This window comes from Pongo abelii, chromosome 4, assembly GCF_028885655.2.
Source record: "Pongo abelii isolate AG06213 chromosome 4, NHGRI_mPonAbe1-v2.0_pri, whole genome shotgun sequence".
NCBI lineage: Eukaryota > Metazoa > Chordata > Mammalia > Primates > Hominidae > Pongo > Pongo abelii.
Window position 1 is genome coordinate 178,644,478 of NC_071989.2, and position 23,221 is coordinate 178,667,698.

At 40.8% G+C, this 23,221-nt stretch overlaps 1 protein-coding gene and 1 long non-coding RNA gene across 5 annotated transcripts in view; one reads left to right on the top strand and one right to left on the bottom strand.

Annotated features, from left to right (window-relative positions):
* Positions 1-23,221, top strand: part of DOCK2 (dedicator of cytokinesis 2) — a 442,316-nt gene that overhangs the window by 129,637 nt on the left and 289,458 nt on the right. The gene's annotated exons all lie outside the window — the stretch shown is intronic.
* On the bottom strand, positions 761-12,621 carry LOC129059619 (uncharacterized). The gene is made up of 5 exons (XR_008525629.2): positions 12,154-12,621; positions 2,452-2,553; positions 2,144-2,279; positions 1,165-1,512; positions 761-864 (listed from the first exon to the last, which is right to left on the bottom strand). It is a non-coding gene; the product is annotated as an uncharacterized LOC129059619 (long non-coding RNA).

Sequence of the window (23,221 nt, forward strand, 5' to 3'; positions counted from 1 at the left end):
GTCTGTTCATGTCCTTTGCCCGCTTTTTAATGGGGTTGTTGTTTTTGCTTGTTAATTTGTTTAAGTTCATTAGATTCTGGATATTAGACCTTTGTGAGATGCATCGTTTGCAAATACTTTCCCCTATTCTGTAGGTCGTCCATTTACTCTGTTGATAGTTGCTTTTGCTCTTTAGTTTAATTAGGTCCCACTTGTCAATTTTTGATTTTATTCTAGTGGTTATTACTTTGGTGATCTTATTTAACATCTCTGAGCCTCGGGTTCCATGTCTGAAAAATTTGAAAAATGTGAATAGGAGTGTCATAGAATAAGAGACCTTTGAGTCAGGATATCCTTATTTTGGATCCTGGCTTGATTGCATACTAGCTGTGTTCCTTTGAACAAGTAACCTCTCTGAGCTGTAGCTTCTTTAGCTACAGAAATGTGATAACTTATGAAAAACAACTAGCAGAGTGCCAGAGACCCAGTTGCTGCTTATTAAAATGCATCTATTTTGTCTGTTGTATAACAGTACTAACCATAACAATAGTAATGACATCAACAGCAACTTAAAGGGAGAGACTTAATATTTATCAAATGCCAGCTCTGTATCAGGTATTACATACAGCATAAATATATATTAAGTCTTTACAAAAACCTAATGGCCTAGAAAGTTAAGTAATTTTCATTCCAATGGGACCAAATATTACACAATGTATTCGGGTATTAATATTTTGGACTATGTGATGCTAGGGTTACAAATTAATCTCCAAATCTCAGTGGTTTGATAATGGAAGGGTTTATTTCTCTCCTGTGCAAAGTCTGATGAAGGTCATATGCCTTTTGTCCCTCCTGAAGTTGTGCCAGCTGGTGCGTGTGGCCTCCCTGTAGCAGGAAAGATAAGAAGGGAGGGAAGGAGCACAGTGGCTCTTAATGACCTTGGCCTGGAAGTGACACCTGCCAGTTCCACCCACAGTCCATTGGCCAGAACACATCACATGTGCTCTTCCAGTTCCACCCACAGTCCGTTGGCCAGAACACATCGCATGTGCTAATGCCAGAGAATCTGGGATGTAAATGAAGCACATGCACATGCAATATTTGATGAGCGCTGTGTCTGCGGCTCACAGGTAGTAAGTGCTGGAGCTGATTCTGAGTGCAAGTCATTTGAATAACAGAACCCACCTTTTTCTCACTATGCTTTATTCTTGTGAGGACTAAAAAGGAGAAAATAGTGGTGTATTGACTTGGTAATTCTTCCTTCTCCATGTGAAAACAAGTGCCTCACCATTCCTCCTGAAGGATTTGTTTATTTCCATTCCCCGCTCCCAACTCCTGTTCCAAATGCCAGGCTATACATGAACTCTGACAGGTGTGCACAGGGACCCTTGTCTGGGAGAGGGATGAGGCTCTTGCTGCCAGCAGTTGCTGTGTCACCTGTGGCTTCTCAGGGCACAGCTTCCCTGCAGCAAGCTGGGGTGTTAGCAGGCTGCCGAAGACTTGGAATGTTGACATGAGGCTCTGCTTCTGAGACTGTTCGGAAGGAAAAGGCAGTTAGGAGAACAAAGCCTCTCTCTCTCAGGATGTGCTCTAGCCTCATAGTGGGGCTGTCATCTCTCTTTGTACCTTACATGCCCTTGCAAAATTCAGTTCATTGCATATAGTGCCTGGAATACCTTCTACTGCTTCCCATTGCCTACCTGAACCCCTAGCCATGTTCAACATGCAACCCCTGCTCATCCCTTTAAGAACCAAAGTAGACCTCAAGCCTGCAGTAAGTCCTCCCTGATGTCTCAGGCATTTCGGCTCAATTCCATTCAGCACTTAGTCCCTGGGGAAGCAATGTGGCTACAATTGCGGCGAGTTTGCAAACTTCTGCACCATGATCTCTGTGCAAAGAAAATGAAGCTGCTTCTTTTTGTTTTTAATCTAATTTAATCTTCTTTTTAAGTCTCTACTTTGTGCTGTGGCAACTTAAAAATTTCAATACATGGTATCTTGTGGCTCTAGATTTAACCAGTCTTTCTGACTCAAAACAGTCCCCACCCTCCTAGGAACTCAAATAGGAAGGGGAAGAAAGGCACAGGTTTTGACGTTTCCCTCAGTTTATCTAAAATGACTCCCTTTGGGACTTTAGCCCCAGAGGGGATGTTGGTACACACACATTTTGTGGCTTTGGGTCTCAATGCCAGGTGAAGGAGCAGCTGACCCTTCCTCTCCATCTTATCGCCTTCCTTTCTGAGGAGGCTGTCCTCATCTCTGTCGCTGGGATGGTAGAAAGAGAATGGCTGCCAGGGTACCTGATGAATGGGGAAAGATGTGAAAGTAGAGGGTTGAATACATTGCAGATATTACCCTGATTCCCAAAGGGGGCAAAACAATGCATCTAACCTCAAAGCTTAGATGTCCCTGAGGAATTTGCTAAAATTGCAGAATCCTGGACCCTACTCCAAAGATTCTGACTCTGAATACCTGGGGGGGAGGCCAGGGATGTCCATGGTATCAGCCTGCCAAGGGGCTTTGGATGCAGGTGGCCCTTGACCTCTCTCAAATGGGAGACACAGCTCCCGGAGCCTGAGGAGGGAAAGGAAAGCAGTGTGGGCAAGGACATGCCTCCCCTATTGCAGAGTACAAACTTCCATCATGACACTTGACATATCATTCTAGCATTCTCTGTTTATGGGACTGTCTATACTGATGGAATGAACTCCTTAAGGATAAGGGAAGTTGTAAGTTTTGTTTTATTTATGTTCCTGGTCTATATACACGTTTATGTGCCTGGTCTTACTGATACCAGCTCTCAGAGGCTGGTCTGTGGACCTTGGTAGTAAAACCATTATTCAATGGCCAATGTCTCTTTAAGAAAAGGAAAAGAACAGACCTCAGTTGTACAGAGCTGGAGCAGTCCTGGCCATTAATTCAAAATACATCTTATTATTGATCCACACAAGACATGCTTTTATTTATTTAAATGTTCTATTCGTTATTTTTAATAACAAATGAAGCATCCATGCACTCACCACACAAAACAGAAGCTAGGAAGTTAACAATCACTTACATGTAACCACATGACTGCCTTTCCCCACCTAAGGTAACAACATTTTTGAGTCTTTTTTTTTTTTTTTTTTGAGATGGTCTTGCTTTGTCACCCAGGCTGAAGCACAGTGGCACAGTCATAGCTCATTGTAACCCTGAGCTCCTAGACTCAAGCAATCCTCCTGCTTCAGCTTCTGAGTAGCTGGGACTACAGGGACATGCCACCACGTCTGGTGAATTTTTTTAAAAAAACTTTGTAGAGATAGGGTCTCCCTGTATTCCCTAGGCTGGTCTCAAACCCCTGGGCTTAAGTGATCCTTCTGCCATGGCCTCTCAAAGCACTGAGATTATAAGCATGAACCATTGCACTCAGCCTCTTGAATCTTTTGTTAATCATTCCACTGCTTTCCTTTCATGCAGTTGTATTGCATTTATATATATTCCTAGTGTTTTAGTTATTTTAACTTTATGAAAAGTGTATTGAACTGTTGATAATTTGAAGGAATTTATTTTTTTACTTAATATTAAACTAGGAATCATCCACATTACTGATTGCTGGAGTTCATTGTTTTGATGACTGTAGGAAATTCCATTGTGTGAATAAGCCATAATTTGTTCATTCATGCTTTCCATTTCAGGCATTGGGTTGTTTCAGTGTTTCTTCTATTGTAAGCACTGCTGCTAAGAACATTCTTGTACCTGTCTCTTGTTGTAAATGTTCAAGAGTCTCCTTTGGGGATAGAACTACTAGTAGATTTGCTTGGCCATAAGGGATCACAATCTTTAGGAGACAGTGAACACTCTTTTCCAAAGGTGGTTGTACCAATTTACACTCCCACCAGCAATGCTGAAGTGGACCTGTGTAGTCACAGTCTCTTCAACACTGGATATTGCCCTACTTCTTAATCTTTGCCACTAAAATGGGCTTAGACTACATCATCACTGTCTTCAGTTGCATTTCCTTGATTACCAGTAATGCTGAAAATCTTTTCTTCTGTTTTCTTTGCCACTTGTGTTTTGTTTCTTTGCTATATCTGTTCATGTCTTTTGACTGTTTTTCTTTTTTCTTTTTTTTTTTTTTTGAGATGGAGTCTCGCTCTGTCGCCTAGGCTGGTGGAGTGCAGTGGCGCGATCTCGGCTCACTGCAACCTCTGCCTCCCGGGTTCAAGTGATTCTCCTGCCTCAGCTTCCTGAGTAGGTGGGATTACAGGTGTGTGCCACCACGCCTGGCTAATTTTTGTATTTTTAGTAGAGACAGGTTTCACCGTGTTGGTCAGGCTGGTCTTGAACTCCTGACCTTGTGATCCCTCTGCCTCGGCCTCCGAAAGTGCTGAGATTACAGGTGTGAGCCACCGCGCCCGGCCTCTTGTCTTTCTACCAGATTGGTTGTATTTTTCTTATTGATCTATAGGATATTTAATATATTCTTTCTACTTATCTTTTGCTGATTTTATGTATTGTGAATATCTTCTCCCAGTTTATACCTTGTCTTTTTATTTAAGATGCATTTTCGTGAGCAAAAGTTCTTAATTTTAACACAATCAAATCAATCATTTTGTTAGTTAAATTTTTGTGTGTGCCTTAAGAAATCTTTCTCAGTCCTGAAGTCTGAAAGATGTTCATTATTTTTACTAAGAATTCCATAATTTTAGTTTTGATACATAAATCCTTTATATACAGAGTTTATGTTATATATATAGTGTGAGTAAGAATCTGATTTTTGTCTTTCATTTTTGTTTTTTTCCCATTTGACCGCACCTCTTTCCCAGCTTCATCTGCTGGACAGTTTCTCCTTTCTCCATGCCAGTGTCATTTTGCATTTTCAGGACATTGCTCTTTCCTACTGGCTGTGGGCTGAGTTGCTATAGCCTAGATTCAATCTCTGGTGCTGAGGACAGGGTTGCTGTAGACTGGACTCAATCTCTGGTCCACAACATGTAGGTTCTCTGTGTTATCGCTCACTGAGAGCTGAAGGATTAGGAAAAAGGAGTAGCCTCTCCTCCTCCAGTCAAGCCCCTGAATTAGTCTTCAGTGTGATATTAGCATCCTGGGAATTATGTGCCAAGGCATAGCACTTACCTTCCCTCGGCTTGCACTTTCTCAATTATGAAAGAAATAATTTTCCTTATGGTAAGAAATTGCTTGGGCTCATACAGCTACCTTCCTGTGTTTCTTTTTGTATTTGATAATAACAGCACTGAACTGGGAGTGAGGAGACCTGAATCATAGTAACAACAACATCAGCAGTTGCAACAGCAACTGACGTTTATTGACTGCTTGTTATGCACTGGCACTGTGCTAAACAGTTAGGTATATTATCTCATTTAGTGCACAGTTATGAGATCTTGGGCACGTCCCTTAACCTCTGTAGAGCAACTGTAAATGATGACACTGAACAAGATTTTGTAATGTTCCACCAACAATGAAAATCTATGTTTTAAAAAAGTCATCCTCTGCTTCACAGTGATAATAATTCTGAATCTTTTTCACATAATACCATTTAGTGCCTTAAAACCCTCCTCTTCCCATTGAAAAATATTCTCCCAATATTGTGTTGAGAAGTATTGAGAAGCATTCCCCCAGTATGTCTCAGCATCCTGCCTGAGCTGGGGGCAAGGGATGAGGCCATTTTATAGAACCTTAAGTGAATGGAGGGCAATTACATGATGCATTCGAGGTTTCACAGCTGGTCATTTAACAATGACCATTTAACAATGGCCTCATGTGCTGGAGTGTTTCATTTCTTCAAGAAAGTACCATTGATTTTGAGGACAAGTTTTTTCTCATCAGAGCATTTAGAGGCATCAAAGATCTTCAAGTGAGGAGCCCACTTTGCCCGTTTCAACTGCAGTGTTACAAAGCCATAGCCAGCACCAAAACGTCCCTTCCACACTCTGGAGATCTGAGAAGGGGTTCTCCCTCACATCCTCTCTTCCCGTTCTGATGTGACGGATTGCAGACTTCATTCTCAGAGAGAAACCTTCAGATCCAGAATCAGAGAAGACAGTGATTTAATGTGCTGCAGAACAAGTCCAAGAGAGATTTATGAAAGTGTCTGTTGGGGGTGAGGGTGCACTGAAGTTAAAAAAAAATGGGCATACAATCAAGGAAAAAAATCTGTCTTAAACTTCCAAAAATACTTAGAATAGCAGCTTTCAATGGCATTATGAACTACAATTTAATCAGGGGAGAAAAAAATTCCAGATCACTTCTTTAATAGCAATGTAAATAAACTCAATAAACTCTTCGTGTGTGTGTGTGTGTGTGTGTGTGTATGTATCTAATTTACCTCATTAAAAATAGAGAACAACAAAATCACTCTGTTCTCATACCTTTCAATGTATATTCCACAGGATTCTTATCTAGTTTTGGAATGATTCTTTGCATTAGTGGAAGCATACATAATGAGGGCATTTATATAAATTTTTATAAGGTTATGCATTTACTCCAAAATTTTGTTTTTACTGTGAAATTGCAATCATGAATGATTCCCATTATGCTGAGGTGGGGTTTTAGAATGTTTATATGGTTTGGCTGTGTCACCACCCAAATCTCATCTTGAATTGGATCTCCCATAATTCCCACGTGTTGTGGGTGGGACCTGGTGGGAGATAATTGAATCATGGGGGCAGTTTCCCTTATACTGTTCTCATGGTAGTGAATAAGTCTCACAAGATCTGATGGTTTTATAAGGGGAAACCCCTTTCACTTGGTTCTCATTCCCTCTTGCCTGCTACCATGTAAGACATGCCTTTTGCCTTCTGCCATTATTGTGAGACCTCCCCAGCCACATAGAACTGTGAGTCCATTAAACCTCTTTTTCTTTATAAATTACCCAGTCTTGGGTATGTCTTTATCAGCAGTGTGAAAATGGGCTAATACAAGTGTCCTGAGACTTTTATGTTGATCTGTTGAAATTTGATTTTGCTAGGTTATTTTTCCCCAACATCTTCTTAGAATAGAAGGAAATTTACTGAAGACTACAATACAGTTGAATTACAAATTAGCTGCAGATTCATTTCAGTTCAAGTAATATTTATTAAAAATCTAAAACTGTGGCAGCACTGTACTGTGGGGACTATTAATAAAATACAGTAATAAGTAATGTATGGCCACCACTTATTTAACCATTATTTTGTGCCAGGCCCAAAATAATTAACTCATTTAATTATCATGACATCCCTGTAAAATGTAGGTATCACTATTCCCATTTAACAGGTGAGGAAACTGATAAGGAAGTTTAAAAACTTGCCAGTTAAGGAGGTTTTAAAATTTGCCAGTAGTTACACACCAAGTAACAGCAGAGACACCATTCCAGCTGGGGTCTGTCTGATTCCCCAGCACACGCTGAACTGCTGTGCTGGGTGACTTCTGGAACAGAAGAATTTCTGTCCCCAGGATCTTACGATTGGAGAAGAAAAGATTTACCCAAAGATCTCTTTAAATTTGAGCTCACACATGCTGGGCAGGTAATATAAATGAGTGAAGGGGCAGGGTCATAGTTATTATGAGATTTGCTAAGATAATCATTCCTTTTCGAATAGATAGTCCTAATGTCACCTTCACTTGTATTTTTACAATTCAGATTTTCCACTTGCCTATTAAAACATGTGGGAACCTTCTTCACTTCACAAAGAAATCTGATTTCTTTCATTTTCCTCCCTAAGACACAGTGCCATCTGGTTAGTCATCCATAACCCCATGACTGTTTTTTTGTTTTGTTTTGTTTTGTTTTCCTTTTGAGACAGAGTCTCATTCTGTTGCCCAGGCTGGAATGTGGTGGCACAATCTTGGCTCATTGCAGCCTCCGCCTCCCAGGTTCAAGCAATTCTCTTCCCTCAGCCTCCCGAGTAGCTGGGATTACAGGCATGAGCCACCATGCCTGGCTAATTTTTTGTATTTCTAGTAGAGACAGGGTTTCACCATGTTGACCAAGCTGATCTCAAACTTCTGACCTCAGGTGATCTGCCCACCTCAGCCTACCAAAGTGTTGGGATTACAGGTGTGAGCCACCACTCCCAGCCATCTGCCTATGTGTGACAGAGACAAGTATACAGTGAAATGTTTTTGCTACTAAGGAAGCAAGAGTGACAGAAATCAATGGCCACTCAGCTCTGGGAGGAGAGACTATAGGGATTGGTGAGGACTGGGGCAGAGTCTGTGCCATGGGTAAACAGGATGGCAGTGAGGACTGGGGCAGAGTCTGTGCCATGGGTAAACAGGACAGCAGTGAGGCAGGGCCATGTCAATATGCAGACTCAGTGCTGCCTGATAGTCTCTCTCTCTTTAATTTTTTTGGGATAAGTCTCCCAAGTGGAGACCTGCTGATTTATTTTTAAATGATATAGTAGACAAACAAAACCTACAGATGGACCCAGAATAGCAGTCTCTGGTGCAAATATAATGTTTATAGAGTTTTATTAAATTTATAAGGTTTTCATAAATTTATTATAAATAGATTTTATAATAAAGTTTTATAGAATTATAAATATGATAACTTGTAAGTTATTATGTTTATAAATAACCCTGTAAGAATGACTATTCAGTGGAATTCAGTGGAAACAGGGCTATTGGAACATTGGGGACAGTTTTATGGAGAAGGCAGGGTGTCAGCTGAACATGAAAGGCCAGTGTATGTGACACAGGCCCTCTCTGGACGACAGCCTGTGGGAGATCTTGGAGTGTCTGAGCTGCGAGACGCCTGCTTCTCAACCTCAACAGTGCTTGGGATTCCTCCTGGCCTGATATGCTCCCTTGCTAAGGGGGGCCTTGGACCACACCGAGACCTCTACTAGGCATGCTTCTGGAGATGTTGGCCCAGAGATGGGAAAAATGGCATTTATTCTTTATGAAAGTTAGGACTATCAAAATATCGTGAGTTGATTGTAAGACATTTGGAAATGTATAAAATGTCCATGATCTCATGATTTAGAGGAAACCATTGTTTATTCTTCCTCTCTTTTGTGTCGTATATATGATATGATATGAACCATATCATATATATATATGGTCTCACTCTGTTGCCCAGTCTAGAGTGCAGTGGCATGATCATAGCTCACTGCAACCTTGACCTCCTGGGCTCAAGCAATCCTCCCACCTCAGCCTCCTAAGTAGCTAGCAATGCAGGCACACATCACCATGGCTAGCTAATTTCAAAATATTTTTTGTAGAGACAGGGTCTCACTACATCGCCCAGGCTGGTCTTGAATTCCTAGCCTCAAGCGATTCTTCCACTTCAGCCTCCCAAAGTGTTGGGATAACAAGTGTGAGACACCACACTTGGCCTGTATCATATATTTTATATAATTGGGATCTTGTTTTACATGCTCTGTAATCTGATTTCTTTTCTGAAAATTATTAGGAACATTTTCCCATTCTATTTTTAAGGGCTTCACAGGACTCTTTGAAGGACACTGGCTATAGTCAATTTTATGACTTGGCTCTGCACCCCTGACCAAATCTGACCTTGAATTATAATAACCCCCACATGTCAAGGGTGGAACCAGGTGAAGATAATTGAATCATGGCGGCAGTTTTCCCCATGCTGTTCTCATGAGATCTGATAGTTTTATAAGAGGCTTCCCCCTTTGCTCGCCACGCGTTCTCACTTCGTCTTGCTGCCCTGTGAAAAAGGTGCTTGCTTCTCCTTTGCCTTCCGCCATGATTGTAAGTTTTCTGAGGCCTCCCAAGCAATGCGGAACTGTGAGTCAGTTAAATCTCTTTCCTTTATAAATTACCCAGTCTCAGGTATTTCTTTATAGCAGCATGAGAATGAACTAATACAACCAATTTTAATATTTTCTTCTTTAAGGACATTTAGGTTCATTTCATTGTATGCTAGAAAAACTTCCTGTAATTCATAGCCTTAATAGACAAATCATTGTCCTCTTTGCTTACTATTTACCATTGGATGTGAGACTCACCCAACCTTACCAGTGTTTGTCCAGGTTTTGACTCTCCCTTCTCACTCCTTTTCAAACACAAATGCGCACGTGCACGCACACACACACACACACACACAGAGGATTTTGCTTCCTCCCTGTGTGATAGACTCAGCATGGAGCAGACTGTGTTGTCCTTGAGTTAAGGAGTTGGAGTAACATGATCCAATTCGGGAGGGACATGTTTTCACAACTCCGCCGTTATCCTTGATGGCAGGGGGTGTGTCTGTGTGTGGACATTCCCTGCAATACCAAGCACTTAAATGCGACCACACTGAGAGCCCTCATTAGTCCTAGGCAGCCAAAGTAGATTTGCTGAGCATGCCACCATCCAGGCTGGAGAGACTGCCCACGTGGAACCAGACGCCACAGTGGAGAGGGGAGCCAATTATCCAAAGGCAAATGAGACTCTAATTACAGCTTCAGCTAAAGAGTGGGAAATTATTTGAGGAGAGACTTCTCATTTCTGGTATAGGCACAACACAGGACAGTTGTTCAGAATAAGGGAGTGGATCAAGTCCTGATTTTGCTACCTTACCCGGGATACTTCACCTCTGGAAGCATCTGATTCTTCACCTGTGAAAGGGAAACAACATAGACGGTTGACCTCACTGGGGGAATTCTCCCGTGAGCATTGAATGCGATGTTGCCGGTGAGAGGCATAGAGAGGCCTGGTCCTTAGTAAGGACTCATAAACCAAGTTTCGTTATCAATAACTGTTACTACTGTTACTATTATTTGTAGTCATCTGATAGCATCATAGAAGGTACAACTGGAAGTCAGGAGAGCTGGAGTCTCAGCTCTGCAGTTTCCTGTATATTCCAACTTAAAGAATGAATTCATCCCTCCGTCTTCATTTTCCTCATTTCTCAAATGAGAAGCTTGAATAAGGGGATACATGAGCACACGTTCTCTTCTGAGGTTTGTGGTCCTAAGCTAACTGTAACCTAGAGTTCAGGGTTTGAGTTACTCTGTGCAGCAACACTCAGCACCTTCCACTGCCACAAGTGCTCCTGGATGGTGGGAACCCAGCTCCTCAGTTACTATTTCTGGAGTTCTTACTAACACGCAGAGGCGCATTGTGCTGAGAACCATGTCATTACCTTCATGAATCCTCCCATCAACCCTGTCTTACAAGGGCTGTTATGATCACCTCTTTGCAGGTGCTAAAGTTGAGATTTATATAGGAAGCTGGGATTTAACCATAGGCTCCTAATACCCATACTAAATGGTCTCTGTGTCCACAGTGTTCAGTAGTGACTAGTAATATTTTTGTTCTCATAAATATTCGTTGGGCTGCACTCGAGGATTTGGAAGAACTGGGATGGAGAGGACACTCAGCAGTGTGCTCATATTGCACTCTTCTCTCTTTTACTCAGTCCTTTCAAAATTGTAGGCACAAAAGTCAGGAAGGCAACATCTGTAAGACCTTGGGGGCAGCTCCTGCTACCTCAGCCCTGTCTAACTTTCCCTCTCTGTAAAATGAGACTGATAAACAGTTGCTCTGCCCTACTTGCCTGGTAGAGTCATTTTGAGCTACACGAAGGATTGCATATGCGTGTGTGCATTAAAGAATTTGCACACTGGGCATATCGAATGTTTGAGCTGAAAGGAATGTTAGCAACCAGCTGCCCAGAGATAGTCAAATTCAGCAATTGAGAAAAACCCTGAAGAAGCTTCACCTTGGGTGTATAACAAACAGGCCCACTTCTCCCTGCTTCTTAGAATAGCTCACTGTATCTGTGTCTCTGTCAATCTACTGATCTACCAATCTGTGTATACATCCAAGAAAATTTCGAGCAAAAAAATTCTAAGTCTAAAGAAGTATGTGGTATTCGTTTTTCTGTGCCTGGCTTATTTCAGTTAGCATCATGTGAAAAATTGATCTGGCTCTGATGAGGGATGTTGATAGCTGGGAAGGCCACGTGTGGGTGGGGACAGGGGATATATGGGAACTGTGTACTTTTGACTCAATTTTGCTGTGAACCTAAAGCTGCTCTTTAAACAAGTCTACTCAAAAAGTAAAAAACAAATGCAGTACAAACATTGACCTGAATTACCGCCACCCCCGATCCACTTTACAGAGGAGGCAAAAAAGGCCCTGAAAGAGGAAGTGGCTCTTCTAAGGCTACTGAGTAGAGGAGTTAAGATAGAGCCCCTGGTTCAGCTTTTTCTGCCCACATACCAATTTACTTACCAATTGTTAGCACTGAAAGTGTGGCCCTCTCCTGCCCTGGCTTAAAGGGTACACTTCAGTGCCTTAGGGAGGGGGTGGTGGGGCTTCAGTTTCACTGCCTGTGCTCATGGTGGTGCCTGTGGTTGGGGGACACCTCTGCCATTGCTGGCTCTCTGGCATCACTGTGCCTGTGATTGTGAGCTATTAGTGGTGGTGTCCAGTGGCTCACACTGGCTCATTGCTGGGACAGTGGGATAATTTCCTAGGGCCAGCTCTAGAGGAACTCACAAGATGATTAAGTGGTGGCTGAGGTTCAGGTGGGTTCAGGCTTTCTGCCCCACCAGCTTCTAGCTATGCAGGTCTAACCATCTCCCTGTCCGTCTCTGTCTGTCTCTCATTTGTTCTGTCCCCACCACACCCCCGCATCATCCCATGCAGCCCCTTTTTTAAAATCTTCTGCTTCACCCCATCCCTAGAGGAACTCTCCCTTTCCCCTTGCTCTCTTCTTAAGCCTGAACAACTCGCATCAGCTTAGACACCAGCCAGTTCCTAGGGAGGCAGTTCTCCACTTAGTCCCCTCAGGTTCCAGGTGTGGAGGAGGTGTGGTGACTGACTGTGGCCCTGTAGAGAGAGTGTAGGCTGCAGGAATTCATCCCATTGCATTTGCCCTCCCAGAGAGAGCTCTAACCAGTTTTCTTTCTGGGTCACCGAAGAAGTAAGGCACACCTTGCCAAGGTGAGCATTATTTTTTTCGCAGACCCAGCATCTTCTAATCTAATTTGGGGGCCATGTATTTCCCCTTCCACCATGACTTTGGCCTTGATCCTCTTGGATCTAGCAACCCTGGCATTACTGTGCTAAGAAGCATTTGGCTCTTTCCCATCCAGCATGAGCCCAGTTTGCCCTGGTCATTGCCACCCTCCCCTCACTGTAAACTCTGCTCTATGACGGAGGAGGGATGGAGTCAGCTCTGATTAGATTTGTAAGTTTTAAGGTTCCCCCAACCCAGTAAAGGGGTGTGTGTGTGTGTGTGTGTGTGTGTGTGTGTGGATGTGTGCTGAGTCATTCTAACACATCTTCTCCCAGTGAAATCCAAAATGAATGGGAAAGTTGTCAACTTCTTTTCTCATGGTGAGTTAAAAGAATTTGGCATCCAATAAAGTACCTCTGGGCCTTGTGTGCTGGCAGCTTCTGGGCAGGTTGACGGTTTCCTCCCTGTTCATATTTGTTTCATCATAAGCCAAACAAAAGCACTGAGAATCCATGTATTCTGGATCTCAGGGGCCTCTCCTCCTTCTCGTGCTTCTCTAAGATTTTCCTTGTACTTAAGTAACACCAGCTTCCTGACTTCAGGTAAAGAGTGTGTGTTTTCTCTCTGTATTCCCAGTAACTGGCACTGGGATAGGTGTTTGAAGGTGAAAGGACCAGTTGCCTTCATTGAAAGATGGTAATATTGTCTATTGAAGAAAACGCTGCATAGTACGTCTTCACTTATTGTCATCTATAGGTTCTTGGGAACAGTAACTTTAAGTGAAATGATGTATAACAAAACCAATTTTGCCATAGGCTAATTGATATAAACAAGAGTTAAGTTCCTAACTTAAAATATCACTATAAAATATCACCATACTTCTAAATAAAGACCAAAACACTTCTAATATTATACATTAAAATAAATGTGAGCTATACATACATTTAAGAATACTAAAAACAAGTAAGATCATGACTTACCCACTTATTCCAGTTCAGGGTCCTGGTGGCTAGACCCCATGCTGGCATCTCAGGGTGCTGGGCAGAAACCAACCCTGGACAGGATGCCATTCCATCACGAGGTGCACTCACACACACCTACGCTCACTCACACAGTGGCCATGTGGACATGCTAAATGAACCTGATGCACATGTCTTTAGAATGTGGGAGGAAATTGGAATACCTGGAGAAAATCCACATAGAAATGGGGAGAACGTGCAAACTCCACAGACAGTGGCCCCAGCTGGGAATTGATTTTTTTTCTCATCAAGGTTATAACAAAACAACATTGAATGAAACGATGTTATTCAAGACCTGCTGTGCTAAGAGCTGGAAAATTTAAACTGTAGTCCAGGAAAGCTACTAACAAGTGGTGTGACCTTGGACAAACCACTTAACCTCTCTGGGCTTCATTTCACATTGTATAATCAGAATGTTGGATCTCTGAGATCCTGTTCATCTCTGACAGTCAGCCAGTCTCTGTTGCCAGGACAGCATAGAACAAGAGACAGCAGCTTCAAGTACTATTTAAACTGCTTGAAAGGCATTCTGTTATCCTGGGGTTTTGAGGGCACTAGTGTCAGCCTGACATGAAAGACACAAAAGGACTCACTGTGTTTGGATGTACCCAGATTAGGGTATTGTCCACACAGGCTGTGGTGTGTGAATCCAGTGTGTCACTGAGAGGCTTGTTAGAACTAGGTCTGTGTTTCTTGGTGTAGGACCTGGAACTCCACCCTTCCTGCCCCTCTCCGCGCCCCCTCCCCAGGCCCTGCAGAGAGGGGCAGCAGTCAGGACATTGCCCCCTTTGCAGGTGGATGTTTCTCTCCATGTAAGTGTTTGTATGGGTCTCAAAAATTTGCTTTTCATCAGGCTCATCCCTGCCAATGTCCCAGATTTGCCAGAACCTCCATCTGCAGCAGGATGCTTTGTTTTGTTTGTTGGTTTATGGGGATTCTGGGCTCTGTCTCTGGGTGCAGTGGCAGGTTTTAAAATCAATTACAATCCAGGTAACAGGAGGTTCGCCACAGCACTCTGCTGTCTGTTCAAGGCCTGTGCTGAGAAATTAAGTAGGTCCCAGTTACCTCTCAGAAAATTTGTGGTATTTCAGGGGACTACAGCGAGTTGCAAATCTTGATAGGTGGTGGGACCTGTCTGCAAACAGCAGACTGGCTTATATTGTGGTTCAGCAGGAAAAGGAGAAAATAATTCCCTGAGCATAAGATGTGTTGCTCCCTCTTCTAGTTTATCAGGAGATACCCACATACATCAAGAGACAGACCCTGGGTTTGAGGTACAAGCAGGAGAGATGGTTATTTCTTGCTCTTTTTCCAAGAAGATGGGAAACTGTGGTTGTAGTCTCCTTATTCGTGATCAGGTTCCTTGCAGCTGTTTCATCCCCAGGCCTAAAGCTGACTAATTACTCCTTTCTCTGTCTCTTGCCAACCTAGGGGGAGAACACTAGGCAGCTTCCTCCTTAGTCTTTTTTTTTTTTTTTTAATTTCTTGATTCATCCTGGGAAATGAGTACATCCTCAGAATGCCCTGCTGTGTGATTGCAGGTCTCCGGGTTCTTATTTCTATGCCTTAGGGTCAGAAATAAGGGGAACACAGAGAGCGAGACTACCTAACTGTTTTGGAGAAATTCAACAGCCATGTAGGTCTTCGGTTCTCAACTGCATTCCAGGTTTGCTTTACCCATCCTTGCCTAGGGGATTTCATCCACTCTGCTGGCTCAATGCCATCCTGCTGCCTACAGCCACAAAACTTAATTTTTAGTCTAAGTCTTCGCCTTCATCCCAAGACCTGTATCTCTAACTGGCTCTCTGACATATCAAATTCCACACGTGATAGATGGAGCCACATTTTTGATGAAGAGAGGCAATGTTTAGAACAGGTTTTCCAATTCAAAAAATGTTTATTGATTCTCTGGCATAAACAAAACATTTTGTAGCCATTTAGAAAATACAAAGATGATGAAAATATGGTGATGTGTTTAAGGAGCTTGCCTTTATTTGCAAAATGAGGCATTCTTTATTATAATGCAGAATGAATATTTTATGGTAGAGATAATAAGCAAAGCGCCATGAGACTTCAGAGGAGAGAGCCAGAGGATGTTAAAGTCATTCTTGTAGTTTAAAACCTCCAAAAGATTATTTGAAATGAACAAGAAACACCAAAGAACTTCAGAAATTGGAAATATTCAGCTTTTATTATATTAGATTTGGTTACCTCTGATTTTTTCATGATCTTGACTTTGGCCCCAAATGTAAAAAGAGGGTTTGTTGGATGATCTCCTTACCAAAGTCTTGAGTTCTAGAGAGCCATTTCAGGGTTTTCCATTTGGTTTCGTAATTGAATTGTATTCATTGGTGACTTTGGAAAAGTCATGTCAGGTTTTTGGTTCTTGGCTTCTTGATCTGTAAAATCTGGATTATAGTGGGGTTAAATGTGAATATTAAATAACATAATGCTCAACACAGTCCCTGAATGGCAATAAATGCTAGATAAATGATAGTTTGAAATTAGTATGATTATTATTTCCATTTTAATATTCATTAATAATTATTATACCCATTTTTATTATCAGTTTGAAGTTAGAGCCACTGTAGAGCATTAAAAATAAAAAGTTGCTTAAATTGACTTTTTTAGAATATCAAGATAGAAAAAAAGCTATGGGAGAAAGGGTGTTCATATATACTATAATAATTATGATACTAGTTACTTTTAATAATTTTTACAAAAACTTATAAAGTAGGTTGTTATCACTATTTTACAGATAGATAAACCTGCTTAAATGTGCCAATTCTTTCCAATAAGCAAGCTTGCAGATACTTAACTAATTTTTAACTATTAATGTATTTGTTTTTTCCCCTTACAATCTACTGTCTCCTAGGAAGGCGGAGATAAACCTGACAGTTTGAAATTAGCACCCTCTTTTACTCAACCAGCATAAAGGACTGTTTGACCCAGGCAAGTGACGAGGTGATTTGTAAGGCCAATTTAATCATGTCTTTCCCACTGCCTTCCAAAGTCCAGGGATGTGCAGGTATATATTTTAGGCAGTCAGGTTCTGTTGTGTGTGGATTGTGGTCAATTTCATTGATTTTTTTTTTCTCGACACAACAGTTTCAAAAGGCTCTTTTGCTCCCCAAATAGCTGATCTTTTGAAAACTTTGCTAATTTTTCCTGGTAAGACTTTCAGATAGTAGTGTAAATGCAATGAACAATCACACATTTCAGACGACGATGATGATATTTTTGAACATGTTTAACCATTTCACAAAACACAGATGGGAAAAGTTGAGTGGCTCCTTAGAGAAATTGCCTAATCCAACCTCTTCGTTTTCAGCCCTGGAAAGTGTGGTTCCGAGGGGACATGACCTGCCTAAGGTCACACCACAAGTTAGTGGCAGAGTTGGGATTATAAGTTAGGAATCCAGATTTTAGTTTCTGTTTTTCATTTGCAGAGTAACCAAAACTATTTTCCTTGGCATGAAGGATAATTTCAGGTGTGTACAGATAGAGTACTGTATCCATAAGGGAAGTTCATTCATTCAATTCCCTTTCAATCTTTCTGATTATGTCAAGGCTTGTGTATCTTTGCTGTTTTGTTTTTATCTTTCTCTAATAATCTCCTTTGATAATGAAGATGGAGCAGACATCAGGCTTAAGCTTCTCTTAGAATTTAATAAAAGCGTTTATTTTTATTGTATTGATTGTTATGATATTTTCCATTTATGGCAAAGGATACTGGTTTTCTGGTTGAGGTAGCAAAGTTTTCTTTCAAAATAAACTTAAGCAGATTCAAATGAATTTACTTTATGAAAAATATTAAGTAAACAATAGTGCAGGTGGAAATTATGATGAATACACAGCAGGTTTCCCACTGAAAAAGATAATGATAAACTAAAGCTTGGAAAATACTCGACTGGATTTTGCCCTTTAGAAAGCTCTAAGCTCTCTGAAGATAGATATGGCTAAATCCCAGTTTCCTTCTTATTCATGTCATGTCCTTTTTATGGAGCAGTTAGAAAAACAATCATTAGATCTAAAAGAAGATCATAAAAACTACCCGTATACGAGATGAACTCATATGTTGATAACCTCATTATGGGTAGCTTCCCTACAAGCCAAAAAGTTGGATCAGCAGCCAATCTAATTTCAGTATGGAGGTAGTTTTGTTTATATTTTACATTATAAACAGTATGTGAATGCATTTGAAAACAGAAACTAGTTTCATTTTTCAGGGACTGATGCTCTATTTTAAGATATGTTACACCTTATTCTTGCCTTTTTTTCCTTCCTAAGAAGTTCTCTGCCTTCTGATCATCTTGCACTTCCATCAGAGAGTGTGAATGAAGAAAAAGATGGCAAAATGCAATTTATCAAATATTTTCCCACTATTAACACATTTTAGAGATTAGCATATATAGAACAAATGGAATGGGAATATTAAAGTTATTCATTAAAATGGAGAGTAGAACTCTCCACATATTTCTTTCATCTATAATTTACCAATATCAAATGAATACCTGGAAAGAAAGATGTACTAGATTGCAGTATTTGAGTGTTTTTCCCATTATCTTTAATAGCAATTCTTCCAGTATTGCTTAATTTGTTTCCCTGCTCCCTAAAGCAGAAGTTTCTTCTTAGCTATGATTTAGTTATCCAGGGATCCTAGAGCTCTGAAGACCCATTATGGTTTGGCTAAGATGAGCTTGCCTTTCCTAAATGCCACACACAACTCATTCATGCCCCCTCTTCCTGTGGGCTTCTTCTGCTGGCCATTAGTGTTTTTTTGTGGAATACTCCTTCATTGGAGAATTTATTCTCATTTAGAGGAACTTGGTGTCAAAAAAAGAAGGCGGAATCAACTTCTGGTGACTTATGGGCAGTTAGAGTCAAATGTTTGAAAAATGGGCTTCTGAATCAGCAGAGATTTTACAAAGTGACTGGTGGAACTGCATACAAATGGGTAGAGTACAGAGATGCCAAGAAATGATGCTACTTCTGTTACCACTAATAAAAAGACTACATTGCTCAGTTCAGGGCTAGAAAGGTTAATGATGATACATTCTTTTTTAGTATCAAAGATTAACATGATAACTTGCATATTAAAGTTAATTCAGACCTACTGCTAATGGAAGGGGCATACAAAATTAATTTCTACAGCACCTCATAAATTACGATCACTCACTCTTCTTTGGCTGGTGTTCTTTATCTTGGCAGGGGCTGCACGTGTACTTAAAGTGGGCACACTTCAGTTAGTAGCGGGGCATCTTTGGTCCTTGAGGAATTTGGGAAGCTTGGGGTGTGTGCCTTGTAGCTCTTAATCACTGCCTGTCTGCCGGTGTTTTCCTGCTGGAATGTGTGTATGCCATTACCAGCCAGCTTGTTGACTGGCATGGATCTTGGTTTTAATATTTAATGAGATGATGAAACTGGGCTGAAATGAGAAGAGTGTGGAAGATGGGAGAAAGAATGGGAAAGATAAGAAAAGAGCTGCCCTCTCTTGATGGCAGGAGATTCTCCAAGAAGAGTTCAGCACAGCATCTTCAGGCAACTATTTGCTGTCCCATTGAATACCAAGGCCCAGCTGACATAGAAACATAGCCAGCCCAGTCTTTAAGAGCACAGGCTCTGGAGTCCAAGTGCTTGACTACAAGTTCCAGTATAATCCCTTGGGTAATTTACTTGACTTTTTCAAGACTTACTGTCTGTTTTAAACAGGAAAAATAATATGGACCATATATATACATATACACACACGTATTTTATAAAATTAAATACAACTTTAGTATAATTTACGTATAGAAAAATGCACACATCTTAAGTATATAGTAAATCTATTAGCCACCACCCATATCAAGATACAGTATATTTTCATTACCCAGAAAGTTACATATAAATATTTTAAAAACTAAATAACAGTAGCTTATACTTTTATAATGCTTTCCATGGGCCAGGTATGCTGATCTAAGTGTTTTGTGTTATCTTGTTTCATTCTCACCAAGAGAGGTGCTGTTATTATTTCCACTTTACAGATACAGAAACAAAGATACAGAGAGGTTAAGTGATTTCTCCAAGATCACGCAGACAATAACCGATATTCCACTTCCACACTCTGCTCACTGTTGTCTATATAGCACTTACCATGTGGTCTATTACTGACTAAGTGCATTAGAGGAATGAGAATGGAGCCTCCTTGATGGCCGACATTTCCTTCCATTCCTCTTCTTCATAGTCCAGTTTATCATTCCACCTTGTCTTGGGCTGACGGGCTGTGCATGGTACTCCAGCAGAGTCTTTGAGGGAAAAGATGCCATCCCTACCTTCAACACTCAGATGCATGATAGGTGCTCTAGAAGTAGTCATTGGCTGTTACTCCCAGAAAATCCTGTCCCCCAGCTCCCACCCAACTGTCACTACTTGGTGAAGTGAGAATTTTGACAGACTTACAGGTGGGCTCACTGGGACCCCTGCCAGTTTGGGCTGCTTAGCCACCTTTGGGCTCAGTCTTAACCTTGTCCTTGTGATAGTCTGAAAATTTCAAGTGAAAATCCTTTCTGTTTCTGGGCCTGTTGTGGCTCCCTTGTCCCAGCTTCCCATACTCATTTCTCCCCCGTCAGTCCTCATTCTTGCCCAGTTGCTACTGCTTTTCCTCCTCTACTTTTGCTTTTTCCCCCTCCTCTTCTGTGTCTGTCTTTTCTTTCTTTGCCTCCTCTTTCTTCTTTTTCTCCATCTTTTTTTCCTCTTTTACCTCTTCTTTTTTCTTTTTCTCTTCATTCTTCGTCTCTTTTTCTGTTCGTTTTTATTTTATCATGATCTTCATGAGCACCACCAAATAAAATTAAGAAGCCACTCTCTGCTAAATGCATTGTAATTGCCCATGGGAAATTATTTTTTTGTAGGAGGCAGCCACATCCACTGTATCTCTCATATGGTTAAACTGATGCTTACCCATTTGTACTAGATTATTTTCAGACATATTTAGCCAGTCATTCCTTTGACATCTCGTTTTGGATGTCTTACAGATACTCAAACTCATTATTTCCAAAACTGTACTCATCCTTTTCAATAAAACCTTCTCCTCTTCCATGATTTTTCTGCCTTTGAACCTTTCTCATATATGCCTTGGATCTGGTCACATCTCTCTCTTTATCACCTGCATGCTGGTCCTGTACACCCGTGTGTCATATGGAATGCTTGGCATTTGGCAGACGCTCAACACATACTTTTTCACATGAATAGAGAAATGGAAGTGCCATGGAGGGACAAGCACACGCTCATGAAAACTCCTCCCTTTATTTTTTTTATGTTTCTCAAGAGCACTAAACACAGTCAAGTGACTTGAAACCACTAGTTTCTCTCCAGTTCTTTTCAGAGCTAAGATTTCACAATTTGAGTCAAAAGCAACAAATGACTATTAAACTCAATGTAGAACATTAATGTTAAAACACAATATGAAAAATTTCTTTAAGAATTTTGTGCCAGAAAAAGCTATGGTTCCTGCAAGGAATTGGTGCTCTTCTATCCTAATGATCAACAAACTCTAGAACTTGGAGGGCTGCCCTTATGGCCCCAGTAAGGGCAGTTGGAGCTTATGTTATCTTTTCCATTGGGATGTCATCTTCTTTCTTCTTTCATTCTTTTTGGACTAAGGTAACGTATAAAGAAATACTTATAACTAATAATAAACACATGAACAAATAATGTGCAAAATTACTTGCAATTTCATATGAGTACAATTGTAGATTCATGTTGGGGATACTGAACATAGTTTGAAATGTGGTATGTTTCTTTTTTTAACTTTTACTTGAAGTTCAGTGGTCCATGTGTGGGTTTGTTATATGGGTAAACTTGTGTCATGGAGATTTGTTATGCAGATTATTTTGTCACCCAGATATTAAGCCTAATACCCATTAGCTATTTTTCCTGATCCTCTCCCTCCTTCTACTCTCCACCCTCCAATAGACCCCAGTGAGGGTTGTTCCCCTCTGTGTGTCCATGTGTTCTCATCATTTAGCTCCCACTTATAAGTGAGAACATGTAGTATCTGGTTTTCTGTTCCTGCATTAGTTTGCTAAGGATAATGGCCTCCAGCTCCATCCATGTCCCTACCTCCACCCATACCCTTGGACATGATCTTGTTCTTTTTTATGGCCACATAGTATTCCATGGTGTATATGTACCACATTTTGTTTATCCAGTCTTTTATTAGTAGGCATTTAGGTTAATTCCATGTCTTTGCAATTGTGAATAGTGCTGCAGTGAATGTATGTGTGCATGTGTCTTTATAATAGAATGAGTTATATTTATTTGGGTCAATACCCGGTAATGGGATTGCTGGATCAAGTGGTAGTTCTGTGAAATGCAATATGTTTCATTGTACATATGTTTTCTTACTGCTCCCATCAATTGACTGCTTCTTTCCTTTAGTACACATGGACTATTCAAAGGTAAGGAGCATATGTTATCCTCTCTTTGCACAGAGAGCTCATTACGTGTCTTTAACTGATATTTATTATCTTTATTTCCTACCATCTCATACTTTCCCCATTTCCTCTTTTATTGCTGTAGAGTCCAAGCAAAATATCTTTGATCCTCTTATTTAAATATTGGGCCTAAGTGTATGATTCATTTCTTAAATCACTCTTTACTTTGGGCCTTTTAGGGAAGGGCTCCCCTTGGCTCTTTTTCACAAGTGAAGAAATGAAGCAGGCAAGAGCCCCTGCCCCTCAAGTCTGTCTCATCTCCCTACCTTCTTAGCTGAGTGCTTTTAGAAAAGAAAACCAGGCCAGAGGATAAATTCTTCCCATTTCCATTTTTATTTATAGGGAGAAAAATGGCTGTGGTTTTTTCCTTTCCTCTTTGAAGTTTGCTTCCAGTTCTTCAGTTTATTTGAAGTATAGTATACTTCTTGGTTTTCCTTTTGTAATAAACAACACTAGGTTTTACATCTGTGGAGCTGTAAATGAGAGGAGACCCAGCCTTCACTTCTTCAGAGCTGATATGGGGAAGGTAAGGGAAGAGGAGAATCGGATGATGATTGGAAACAATTACACAACCATTCCATTTTGCTAATGCTTGAATCCAGGATAATTTTCTCATTTAATTCTCTGAAATGAAGGGCCCCTCTGTTAGCCTTAAAATGTGAACAAGAGGCTTTTAATGCATGATTTTCCCAGAAATGGAATGCTAGCTGCTCATATTGATTCAAAACATTGCTGTTGGCTTTTGTTCTTTTTGGTATTTGTAAGTTTTGTGATGGCGGCAATATAGGATTGTTCATGTGTGGCTTGAGGATTGTCAGTAAGTGGTATTATTCTAAGTTGCA